Genomic DNA, 12674 nt, shown 5'->3' on the forward strand with positions numbered 1-12674 from the left:
CACACACAGACACACACAGACACACACACACAAACACAGACACACACACACAAACACAGACACACACAGACACACCATGCATGTGATTTTTCAGATGGTATGCAGCATGCCTACGATACAGCAGAGGGCATGCAGCTCAGACATTAATAGTGTTAGTAAGCATACCTCCCTGGGGTGCACACTACAGCAAGCAGGTGTCATATCAGTAGCCATGCAGTTCACACAATCATGGTAGTATGCATGCATCCCCGTGATATACCATGTGGCCCAGAACAGGATAACAGTACACATGGCTGAAGTGACCTTGACATGTAATCTGCTGACATGTGCATTAACATGCATACATGTTTGACACAATGCTGTCCTGACACATGTACAGCATCATAATGGGCTTCACATTGCAGTGTTGTGTGTATGCCCTACAGATAGAATGCATGTTTAGCAAATGTCCATGAGCATGGGAGGGTAGTGTGAGCCGTCTACATTGCTATACAGTGTGAAGTACAGACACTGTGCCATTGCATGGCAACATGAGGCATCTATGTTGCTGTAGAATGCATAATATGTACACATTGCATAGCCATAACTGCAACACAGTCGTGATGTTCAACAGATCGTATATGGTAGACTTCAGTGACACCTCCAGTAGCTGTGCACAGGCTTTTAGGTTGTCCAGTGTACCACATCAACTGTATAATCGGTCAACTAAGGCTATAATTGGACCATGTGTGGATAATGTGCAACAGGGTGTATACACATCCCAAGTACTGTGTGGCTACATGTCTCTGGCCATCCCCCATGGCCATGTGTGCACATGTGTTGGCCAATTGTGTGTGATGGGCATCTTTTCCACATGTCTGTGTTGTCCCATATGACATACACCCATAGATGTCAGATATGTCACAATCCACAGGGCTATGCAGACAACGGGCTGTATGTTTGGTATGTGGGGTATAGGTCATGCGATAGTGTGACAATATTGCAGACAGAACGCTACATGTCTGGGACATGTCAGGTGGCACATCACAATGTGTGCACCCAATGCAGAGGCATATGACACAATGGTGACAGCTGTGGGCTGCCCATATCACAGCTCACTGTGTGGTACTGTGTGCGTACCACACATGTTGTTCCAATGCATACTACATATGCCTCCATTGTAGAACACCTCCACCGTTGTATGCACAGCTGACCACACATGTTGCAATGACAAGTACTATGGTTTCAAGTCGGTGTATCATTACATTTGTATATATTGCACATGGGTGGCGTGTGTGAATGAGGGTTGTGTGACCTGCATACCGTGACTGGAACAAACATCAGGTGTGCAAGTGTTAACTGGCCACATGGCAAATAGATCTACACTGTAACATGCCTGATACTGATGACAGTCTCACCTGCAACGGACCCATGTCTGTGCGGCACGCCAGAGGTACCTGTATAGGGGTGACACACCAGTATGAACATTATCCATGACTGTATGACAGCCACAGGTTGCACTCTGCATGTGAACACATTCACCTGTGTAATAGCATATAGTATGCACATGTGTGCATACACAACGTAGCATACTGTAGTATGCAGCATGTGTGTCCACATACCTTGCATATGTTGTTACTTTACATAATGTACAGTGACACGTGCAACTACATGGGATATAATAGCCATATGTGCAGTACTGACTTACCAGGCAACTCCAGGCTCATTGGTTGGGAGACACCCACCTTCACGATGGCAGCTAGTGTTTCTGGATGCTGTTCCCTGGGTGTCCCCAGACTGGCCAGTAGCTCCTCGGTGTGTGTGAGTAGGGGCTTGGTTGGTGGCCCACCACCTGTTCCACCTTGTTCCCTGGTGATTGCAGTGGCACGCTGTTTTGCATGTCGTATCAGGTCCGTGCAGTGTCTGCGCACCTGCTGGTAGGTGCGGTTATGGCCACCCACATCGTTCACCCTCCTGCGTAGATCCTGCCACAGGTCATCCCACTGCTGGGCATGCTGTGCACATGGCTGAACAAGTCATAGTTGTCATGGAGCTGTGGGATGAGGACATCATCCTCCTGGCGGGTGTATGCTGGGAGGCGTGTACGGGACATTATCTGTAAGACATAATGATGGTGACAGGTCACAGTTTCAGATATGTACAGAGATACTGCTGCACATACATTTCTATGACATCTACTACATCTGCACAGTTATCTTTGCAAAGCATCATGACACTGACACGACTGACTTGTTTGTGTCACACATGTCTCACCCATTATGCATTGGATATCATCACCATATATGTGTGTCACCTCATTACAGTGTTCATACTCCATGTAAATGCTGTCTTGCTGTGGGCATGTCTATTTGCCTGCACTTGTGTTCTTACCTATCTGCACATGCCTCGATGTGTCCACGGTACTACTGTTGACCTGGATGCTGTGTATATGTCACATATCAACACAGACACAGCCGTAATTGACTTGAGCAGTCACAATGCACACATACACATGGACACCTGTACATGCATGTGCTTTGCCATATACATCTACACAGCACTGTACAACTGTTCAACATCCTGCCACGGATCGCCTGTATTGCACATGTGATAGACATGGGACAATGGCTAGTCAGACGACATTTGCAGGGATGGTTATCAACCATAGCATGTGCGGGCATGGTTTCCAAGCTGTAACAGACAGCCATTGTGCCACCGCAAGGTGCATCAGTGCCACATTACTGATCCAGTCAGTTGATAGTACATCTACCATGCAGCCATCACACCATGTATGACTGGGATGACATGTGCAGCTTTGATGGACAGGGTTGCATGGTATGGCGGGAGTATGTCACATATATGGCACAGGGATCTGTCCAGCCTGTGGCGATCCTAGTATTAGGACGGTGGCTGTCCATGACATATGTCATATAGATCAGGATATGGACATGTAGCATGTCCATCATCATGGTGTAGCAAATGTCCTTCTGCAAGGTAGACAGCATGCTGCATAGTGGAGGTGTGGATTGTGAAGGCTGGTATCGCATATCCATACATAGCCATTACCCCTTACAGGTGGTATGTGATCCAATATTGGTCACCACAGTGCTGTATATGCCTGTCCAGTGATCTCCGTGCTCATGGATGGCACCCTGACATGACATGGGTACCTCATATGACTACCTAAGGGGCCTGGAGACGTCACCATGTCAGGGGGTGCACTGAACAGCACCATCCCTTACACAGTGTCCATAATGTTGACCACAGCCTAGGTAGTAGTTTATGGGTACAGGGATGTTCACCTAGCGGTGACACTGCTGGTATCATCCATCAGACTGTGCACATATGTCACACACCTCACCCACACAGCCCATTCTGTATGTTATTCACAACACTGACACAGCTATACTGATAGGTCATGGCCATTCACAGCCTTACATACACAGATGCCTAACATTTGTCTGTGTGGTATGGGCTACAATGAGGGTGGGGTACAACACATTAACCCTGTTCTACTGTAGCTGGCACTGGTGTGCTGTGCACATGTCACTCTTGCACCTTTTGTAGTTGTGAGTCTGTCAACAGGCCACAGGTGGAACACTCCTGTGACATGCAAAGGTATTTGTAATCAAATATTCATGCTGTCTTGTACATCTGTACTGCTAACATCTACAGTGCTAATGGTTCATGGACATGCACACCATACTCAGCAGGGTTATAGTGCGGTGCCACCCTAAATGACTGTCATCACCACTTGTGGGTTGATATTATCCAACACCCTATCTGTATTGTATGGTCATGCTAGGCACTTGTTCAGAACTTGTGAGCATGTCATGAGCTACTGATTACTATAGCGCCCATTCCACACCATTTCCCACAGGTACACTGGCTGTCCTACACTTTCCAGCTTGCTTAAGGTACGACAGCTGTTGTACACACGTAACGCACATATCCTGTGGGACATGGTTGTATATACAGGCATGTCCAACTGTCACGTATCAGTGCTACTGCCTGTCTATATGAGGGATATGTCATACATGTGGCAATAGAGCAATTGTCTCATGTACACATTCAATGCTCACCTCCCAACATACGGCACTACAGCCTGTGGGGGATGCACTTCTGCAGCCGTGCTGGGGGCATAGCTCTTAGGTGTACCTCATTACGAGGAACGTACCTCATTTGGGGTTCTAAAACGTGCATGTTCCTCAAGGTTCCACATTGGAAGGGTCTGTCACACATTCATTGTTGTAAATAGGTTACCTGCTAGCCATGGCTAAATAGATGGGAATCATATTAATTCATTGGAATATCTTTTTTATATGTAAGACCAGCCTATTTTAGCCATCATATGCCCATCCTAGTTGACGCTGTTAGTAAGCCAGTTGTAAGTGTTCCACGTTTTGCCCATTTGTCACACAGTATGAGGGATAATGTTCCTCAGTTTGGGGACAGGAGGTTGACAGCTATGGCTGGGGTAATGCTGTCACCAACCCTGACTGCACCTGACAGTCATTTGGGGATGTGTAACATTCGGAACACACCCCACCCATCACATAGTCTCACATGATCTACACCACTGGCCACACCTACGAGGACAACTTGTGCAGTACGTCTCCATACTCACTGTAGTCACCAGAGGTAGCCCCCATCATGGAAGACAACATCACCAGCTTATAGCCCACAGACTCATGTGTGCCCATCACATACAGCCAATAGTGAGTTATAACATTCACAACACACCAGTCATAGCTGACTCTGTAGGGAGTCACACTGCAGTTCTACACAGCAGGCTACATAAGGCATTAGTCGCTTACATCTTGCTGTCGGGTAACTGCTTCTGCAACATAACCTATGCACCCATGCCACACCTCACCAGGTACGAAATGACTGTCATTGTCCATGTTAGTGTGACTGCCCTGTGATGCCACTTCACAGACTACGTGTGCAGGGACATGCAATAGCTCACCAGTCTTATAGCCCTGAGGGTGTGGGCCTAGCCCAGGGGAGCATTTTGCATTCGTCCAGACACGATACCACTGTACAATGACCGACTGTGTCACTTCAACAGTTGCCTATGTTCCTATTGTCATTCCACAGGCATGTGGTATCTGTCCGCTATGACTGTCCTGGTCAAACACAATGCTGTGGCACAGATGACTTGCACCTGTCAGCCCTGGGAGTACAGCTCACATGTAAGGCTCTTGCTGCTTCTATACTGCCTGTCTTGCACAGTTTCCAATAACTGTCGCCGGCAGGGCGGTAACTGGCAGGCACGACATGGGGTCATGTGACACAATGCTTGCATCTTCCTCTGTGACGCATGCAGGCAAGGCACACCTTATAATGCACCACTCAAGCATCTCTGCAGTGACTGGGACCTGCCTCTAGGCTCTGCAGAGCACACCTGCAATGACAGGTTATAGACAGACCATACCTTTCAGGCACATACCTGGACCGGCACACCCACAGCTGAGGGGTTCCCATATCCCACTATGTTTTGCACACATCCTGGCAAGTTACTTAGCACAATGCATCAGAGGTGCTCCACGTGTAACTAACTGTGTCCGGGACCGCTATACACATTGTAACAAGTGACAGAGTCAACATCATACCCCACGGGTAACATACCTTCTATGTTGGTATAGTGGACAGTGGGCCTCAGACAGCTACTACTGATGTGTGACTGACACTACCCCACACTTCACTGGGATAGCCACTCATGTACCGTCACATCCATGAGTCATACCCTCCGCTCTGCTGGATCAACCCATACACACCACCTCCAAGACCTACATTACCCTTGGCATGAACACTACCACCATGTGACTGGTGTTACACACCTGGGGTTATCCCCTCATTGGTGGATTCCGAACATATGCTAATCAACCTTGTTAGCCACATCCCGGCAACACACTCATCACAGCATACACAGTACATGTGTACTACAACACCTACTACAGACGTCTGCTGACAGCGGTTGTTAACATCATGACACCCGTGCAGATGGACAATGCACATACAAATGCTGACGCATACCCCAGTGCACTTCATTAGCATGTACACAACTGCATGGATCATGCTATTCCACACAGAGCCATGATGGTACACACCAGATAACAGACACCACTCTGGTGGTCATGTTCCATGGACATATGATGTACAACAACAGGTGTAGGCTGTTGCACAGTGGTGTACATTCCCATGTGTGGGGTGGCTCACTGGTCAGCCGTGGTGGGGCCACAGGGTCCCTCATCACATACTCCCAGACTAGCTACGTAAACATGACTGCCACACATTCCGGGGTGTACCACCAGGCATTATGGTGGTATGTCAGTATTCGATGGCAACACCCACATCTGCTGTCACATACAACAGTCACTCAGGAACATTGCAGACCCAGGTGTTGTTGGCAACATGCTGGAGGATGGATTCAATGCTGACATTACACCCTCTCACTCACTACAGGGCCGCAATCCATCCATGAACATTGTGGTGTCCCTGTGGTCACACCTACACAGTACTGACCTACACTCTATATGTCCTGGGACACTGGCCCCATGTCACCTTCCAACATCCCAGGCTGTGATGTCCACCAACCTCTGAATTACATGTCTCCCCACTAGGCCACCATATTCAGTAATAGCCTTGTTTCAGACATTGTAGCCCCTGAATGGCACACAGCAGCATTTATCACACTACACACAGGTGGCACCGCATTGCACGAGTGGGACTATAGTCCTACACACCTGACTGGACTGTTCTGCATGGCTATGGGGCACATCATCAAGGACGTCATTCACAGAGACATTGTTGGGCTCCCGTCCTTTGCTGCCACCCGGGTTGGGCTTGTTAAGGCCAGAGCATGGCCCCTACACATGGTGGACTCCTTTCATACAGTTACCAGGGCAGTTGCTGATGGTACGGGAGTCCACACATCCTACATTGTCCTCTCATTGCCTTTCAGCACCATTCCCCATTCTGGTATTGACAACATACACATCCACCTGCACATCGTACCCTGTGTCTCAGGATGTTATGCTATGTGGCTCATGGACAGGACACACAGTGAGGCCAGCATACCATAGTACCTACTACATGTCAGGTACATTTGGCATACCACCGTTCTCAATCATAGGGCCCCTCATGTTCAGTATATGCTTCCCTGCGGAACAGGCTAGCACAGGGGACTTTCCCTGCCTAGCTTTCAAACCCCTACATACCAAGCGCCATGATTGCTCCACCAGCTGATACTGACTCCAACCATACAGGTGTCTCTGTGACAGATACATAATATGACTATCATGGCATCAAGTTGCATGACACAAGGTGCATGCACATCACCTTTGCATTGCACCATTTACCCACTGACTATCACATGGATGGTAGTCCCCTACATACATATCACATTGTACATGTTTGCAGTACACACATATGTCACACCCACTCCTGTGGTTACCGTATTGCCACTGTGGTGTGGATATCCTTCTACATGGCCACACCTATCTGTACTGGGTGTGTAGCTGGTACATAGGCACCCATTGTACCTCGGAACTCAAGACATCTACACACATTCAAGGGTACACCACCCCATTTAGGGTGTACCTTACACAACAGCTACAGCTTTACATGCCACAACATTAACACGCCATGATGCTTACTGAGCTCCAACAGTTTAAATATGCGGCTGCACTACGGACACCACATCTGTACACATTTGCATACTACATACTCAGGGGTGACCTCCGCTGATCAGACAGGGCCCATGTCCACAACATTATTGCTGGATATACTCCTCATACGCGACATAAGCAGAGGCCACTGTGAGCAACATGCTCATGGATATGTGCCCACACATCACAATGAGTGGGATGTGCTTCTGGGTTACATTCCCAAACCGGACACTCACCATGCTGTGGAACATAAGTCCTATGTACATCACGCAGGGACACTCAGTAGCACTATTCATGTGATACCTCCCTTGGTGGTTGGGAGACACAAGTAGGCCTGGGATCACTGCAGTGGCTGTACTGTGCAGAGGTGCAGGTGACACCTGGCTCTGCTGTTCACAGGACACTACCCTAGAGAGGTGCCACTAGTGTGAACACTGTAGTTGTGCTTACACATGGACTTGCCAGACTGCATAGTACCCCACTATGCACCTGTGAAGCTATTACATGTCCTTTGTGCATGGTTACTTGGTAGCCCTCCCATTTAGATTAGCTATCATGCTATTACTATGTCCCATACCTACAGGCCATATGTATCCTGTTATTGTACATACCAACAGACGACACCTGTGGTATGCATGATATGCCTGTTATGCTGTGTAGAATATCTGTCATATCTACCTATAATACTATACATTACACATATTTCACATAGTATCCCATAATGCAAAGCATACTTGCACAGCAGGACCACCTTACATATGTCATTAACGTTATATGCCCATACACATGCGTGCTGTGACAGTATATCAGTGACAGTATATCAACATATACTATCCCCTGCTATGGCACGTCCTTGTTGGACATACCCTACCACTGACGGCGGGTTGTATGGCATTGTTCTGTTTAATGCCCTCATGTAGCATCCCTTGTGGTGTCTGTGCTGTGTACCTTGTGTCCCACTGCTGGACGCACAGTTTCTACAAGCGTTAGTATGCTCAGCAAGACATCACTACATAAATACCTTTCCCCACTTTATGCATTGCGGACACGTTTAATTAATGCAAACCAGGCTATACATACAGTAAATCTAATTAATACAGATCATGCTATACATAATCTTACATATCGGGCATTCTACGTACCTTGTTGTCGTTACGGCATTTAGTTTCTGTCTCTCTCACAGTGTTTCAACTGTTATTCGGTATGAGCATACGGTTTGAATGTCTGGCAAGTCATCCTTATATACATCGATACCTGAAACATGTGGATTTATCCCACCAATTGGTGTTACTGAGTGACTAATTACTTGCATATCAGCTGTGCAGCTACTCCATTCACCAATTACGCGGCGACAGTGGGGTATAATTTGTTTCTCCACTTGAGCGTTGCCTATTTGCCCTACCTTCGGGGAGACGGTCTGTATTGTGTTTTGTTATGTGTAACTGCAACTGCTATGCATGGAGACAAGTATAGTTTGGATTCATGTCCCCCGTGGATTGTGTGTGACGGGTAGAGTATTTGGTTCAACATGTGGGTGTACCTGTCATCCCAACGTCTGATAACGGAGTATTGCAATCAAAACCTGTAACATGGCTGTTTGTTCCATTATACAACGCCTGCAATTTTGCATTACGCCTTTAATTGTGTCTCTCACACGGTATGTTGAGGGTTCTGCAGATGTAATTGACTGACTGGATGTTTGTGCTGCTATTACAGTCTGTATTGCTTTAGTTTCTAGTGTGGGGGATGTCGGTGGTTGTACGTAACATATACAGGTTTGTGAGCCTTGCATTTCTACATAATCCGTATATATGTGTGTGGCCTCCGTCCCTAATTAGAGAGCTAACAGTTAGTAGACTTATGTTATGGGACTGTATGTTGGGCCATTGTTAATTGGTTTCTATATCGTCTGCAGGTGAGCTTGCTGCATAGCCCTGTGGATTGTGACATATCTGACATCTATGGGTGTATGTCATATGGGACAACACAGACATGTGGAAAAGATGCCCATCACACACAATTGGCTACTTGTATACCTCCGTAATTGCAGCGATATATCAGGGGATATGTTTAAGTGACAGCTATCCCTTGCATTTCTGTCCCAGATATTTGCAGTCATTGTGGTTGTGTTGTTAAAAGAGCCTGTTTGCCATGGGTTGCCACCTTTTCATATGATCATTGTTGGACACTTGCGGGACACAAAGCGGTGTTTACAGGCCAACACGTAGCCACGGTCAGTACACAGGTTAGCACATACTTTTATCCTCACTACATACCTATTGTTGTGTGACTTTGGCTACTTATCATATTGCATGTAACATTTAAGTTTCTTACATACAGGCATAACTATTAAATACAACTGTTACATTATATATGGGACATATTTATGTCCTACCATCTCGGACATTTGCCCTTTGCACTGTTTTATGTCAGGACACACCTGCCCAGGGTGGGGCTGTCCCTACTACTGTGGGACAGGTAGTAACCCTTATGCCTACGGCTAGCTATACCCACACCTACCGTACTGATCTGCCTCTGACTTGGCACTAACAACACATGTTGTGGACACACACACACATTACAGTCACACAGAGATGCACACGGCACCATCAATGCACACTTACACAGACTACGGCACTCACAGACACAGTTGAACACAGTACCTACGTGGACCGCAACACCGGCAGCGGTGACTAACTGTCCCTTCATGTCATCATACTATTACTCGCGGATGTACTGTTCCGGTACTGTGTTCTATCGGTCTTAAAGACTCGTGGTCGGTATGTTACACATTCCATGGTTGGCGGTATCCTTTTTATTTGTACCTCCAAGATGTTATGAATGTCGTTGAACTATCTATTATATTTGCAGATATCACTGAATCCATCTATATCACTATATATCCCTCTATTGCCCTTTCTATCTGTATTATATATATGCATATGTGTACATATATATATATATATATATATATATATATATATATATATATATATATATATATATATATATATATAGATATATATATATATATATATATATATATATATATATCTGGCGGGGAACGTGACAGGCACACAGCACCACCATATGCTGTAAGACTCATGTACTTTTCAGGTGTTGGCATTCCGTGTTCCACTGGCTGTTGTGTTTACAATGTTTGAGGGCTGCCTATGTAGGAGTCACACATTGGGCCACCTCTACATTACAATTTACAGGTGGTCATGTTTGTGTGCCATCCATTTTACTGTGTGTGCAGGTGGAGAGGTGTCAGTCCATAAGGGCCTACACTGTCAGAGTATGTGCTATACTTTCCCTCTTTGCCAAGGCGTAGGCATAGTGGGCATGCCTCCGTCTGCCTACTGGGGCTGGCACAGTGTGTTCATGGTCTGAATCCCTCTGTGCCTGTAATGGCCTTGGCAATTGCGGTGGGCTATGAGGGCCTTCACCATTTTGTCCCTACTGCAGCTGCTTCCGCAGGATCATATTATGTAGCATGGCACATACTATGACGATGTGGGCACACGTGCCTGGAGAGTACTGCAAGGCTCCACCAGATGTATCCAAGCACCGGGACCGTGATTTCAGCATCCCGAACACACGCTCTATGATGATTCTGGTTTGTGCGTGTGCCTCATTATGGCATTCTTGCATGGGTGTGTGTGCATTTCTGATGGGAGTCATCATCCACGGCTCCAGTGCATAGCCAGCATCCCCCACAAGATGGCCATGTGGGATGTCCCCCCTGACAAATACCTGATACAGCTGTGAGGCATGCCAGATATGGGAGTCATGGTAGCTTCCAGTGCTGCCAGCACACACATCCATGATAATGCCCTTGGCATTGCACACGACCTGGCAGTTGATGGAGTGGAATCCCTTGCGGTTTATGTAGCGCCTACCCTGCTCACTGGGTGGTGACTTGATTTGTATGTGCGTGCAGTCTATCGCACCCAGTACCTCCGGGTATTGTGCCACACAGTGGAAATGGCGCATATTGCTGGCAAACTCTTCCTGAGTTCTGGGGAAGTATATCTGCTCATTGGCATGTGGAAACATGGCATCCAGGAACTGGTGTAGTACCCTGGATGCTGATGCCTGTGAGATACCCATTATATCTCCAGTTGGCATTTGAAAGGTACCTGTGGCCAGTATTCGCAGGCTTACACATACCTTCGTGTCCACTGGGATGGGTTCCCCTCTGTTGTTTCTGGTACTCAGGCGTGGCCGGCACAGCTCCACTATTTGCTGTAAGATGTCCCTGTCCACCCTGTAACGCTCTACTATCTCCAGGTCATGTAGCCCCTGGTAGGTTACCCTTGGTCTGAACACTCTCCTTCTCCTCCGAGGCCTGCGGTGGTTGTCAGCATCATCCTCCACAACACCATCAGTCTCTAACACATGCTGATGAATCACAGCTATGGCAGCTCCCAACATGTACATTTTAAAAGTTCCCCGTGTGTTTACACCTATGGTGTGGTGTTTGGGAATACACAGGTGTGTGTTGGGTGCTTTCACACTTTATACTATTGTGTTGTGAACACCGATGATGTCATAGGGTGTGTATGTATGATCGTAGCTACAAGTTATCTTATGTGTTTTACTGCCGGAACTACTATTGTGGTGCCTTTGGTGTTGCATTACATTTGCCTGCCGTGGATTACCTCTTGACCTTCCCTTTACATTTCTGCATGTTGCACCTACCATTTTCTGGCGTGCATCCTGCAGCATACTTTCATTTGTACTTTCCTGGACCTGGCGTATCTTGCATTATGTGTGCTACTGCTGGTCTGCTGTCGGTTTGCTTTGCTCTGCTGTGTCAAGTCTCCTATCTTTGCAATCCAATACCTCCCCTCCTTTCTTTGCATTCAAATGCCTCCCCTATCCTGTTTTGCAGGTTTCTGCAAGCAGACTTGTCAGCTGCCGTCGATTGGCCTTCGTGGGTTGATTGGTGTTGATTGCTCATTAGTACTCCAATTACCCTATTTCCGCATTTCCTTCTTTTCTTCACCTGACCTTCCT

Source organism: Protopterus annectens, chromosome 7.part0 (assembly GCF_019279795.1).
Source record: "Protopterus annectens isolate FY-2018-M chromosome 7.part0, PAN1.0, whole genome shotgun sequence".
In the NCBI taxonomy this organism is placed as follows: Eukaryota; Metazoa; Chordata; order Ceratodontiformes; family Protopteridae; genus Protopterus; species Protopterus annectens.